This window comes from Panthera pardus, unplaced genomic scaffold, assembly GCF_024362965.1.
Source record: "Panthera pardus isolate Hobbes unplaced genomic scaffold, ASM2436296v1 HiC_scaffold_5, whole genome shotgun sequence".
Classification (NCBI taxonomy): domain Eukaryota; kingdom Metazoa; phylum Chordata; class Mammalia; order Carnivora; family Felidae; genus Panthera; species Panthera pardus.
In genome coordinates, this window is record NW_026526980.1 from 19,619,386 (window position 1) to 19,621,228 (window position 1,843).

Genomic DNA, 1,843 nt, shown 5'->3' on the forward strand with positions numbered 1-1,843 from the left:
CATTCTGGCTGCCCTAAGAATGGGCTGCAGTGGGACAAGCAGAGTGGAAATGGAGAGTAGCAGAAGGACCAGAGGTAACCACTGAGAATTAAAAGGACAGGACCTGTCTGTGGGCTGGATGTGGGGGCTGAGGCATCAGAGGAGCCTGGAATGATGATAAGGTTTTGGCTGAGTGAGGAGGTGGAATGGAGGAGCCAGTTCCTGGGGGGGGCCCTGGGGTAGGGGGTGGGGGCGACGACAGGGTGGACTGCAGCATTTTAGAGCTGGAAGGGAGCGCTTGGGAGCTGGTTCCAAAGGTTTAAGCAGGGTTTAGGAAGCTGTGGGTGGAACAGGTTTCTTTGCTGAGGAGGGGTGTGGGGAAGAATGCTTGTTCTTTCCAGAAGCTCTCCTGTAAATACTGTTCCACAGAATACGCTCTGAGAAAGGCTGAGGCCCGGTCTTAAAGACCTTATTTAAGATCACACAGTTGAATTAGGGGCAGAGGTAGGCTTGGAACCCAAAGCTCTCGATTTCTCAGTGGGTGAGCCTGCTCTTTTCACTACACCAGGCTGCAGCGTCAGATGGATGGGACAGGCAAAAGCTGGAAGCCCAGAGACCAGCCAGGTGACCCAGGCCCAAACCATCAAGGGCCTAAGCAAGAGGAGCCCACTGGTGACAGCTGCAACAGAGTGCCTTTTGGGAAGCCTGTCACCCTTCCTCCAGAGCAATTTCACATACCTCCTAAACACCTGAATGACACACATATATATTTTTTGCCCTGACATGACCCTTAAATACAACCCTTTTACTTACTTTCAATACTTACCAGAACCTGTCATTTTTTTTCTCTTTACATTTATATGACAGTATGGAATTGTACATGCGACCAGAAACAGCTCTTCTGCCCTCCTAACCACCTCGCATTACAACTGCATCTTGGTCACCTGGCTTGAAACCCTACCTCTCTCTGGTTGCTGAGGTTGTACGTTCAATTGTTTGAGGCATTACAACATGAGTTCTGGAGTTAGGCTGCCTGGGTTTGAATCCTGGCTTCACCACTTACTAGCTGTGTGGCCTGGGGCAAGGTCACCCCTCGGGCCTCAGCTTCCTGATCCAGAAGGGCACTTATCTTTGAGGGATTGTAAGGGTTAAATGAGTTAACCGGAGGAAGCACTTAGAACAGTCTGGCATACAGTAAATGATCAAAGTAACATTATTGATGTCTTAGTCGTAATCACAGAACCCACTGCAGCCCCTGTACAGGCTGCCATTGTTCTCTTAGAGGAGCCTGGGCTTGGGAAATCCGGGAGCACCTTCAACTGGAGTATCAAAACAGTTGAGGGGCGCCTGGGGGGTCGACTTCAGCTCAGGTCATGATGTCACAGTCGGCGAGTTCGAGCCCCCCCCATCAGGCTCTGTGCTGACAGCCCAGAACCTAGAGCCTGGAGCCTGCTTCAGCTTCTGTGTCTCCCTGTCTCTCTCTCTGCCCCTCCCCTGCTCATGCTCTGTCTCTGTCTCAAAAATAAATAAAAATATTTAAAAATTTAAAAAACAACAGTTGAGCCATGTCTTTCAGTAACTCATCTACTTTTTATACAGTCATCACTTAAATGGAGAATGCGGTTCATTTTCAGTAGGTCAGCAGGGGTCAGTACATTCAAAGTCTTCAGCTGCTTTTCTGGAACAGGCCTGGAGGAAGCAGGGCGAGATGGTGGAAGAGGCTCGAATTTAGTAGGAGTCTCAAGACCTGGAGTCACTAATGGGTTGCCTGACTTTGGGAACAACTAGGTTTGTTTCCTCTTCAGTCAAATAGCTGAATTCTAAGGCATCCAGAGGCATCTGGCCCAGTGTCCTCCGTTAAAGA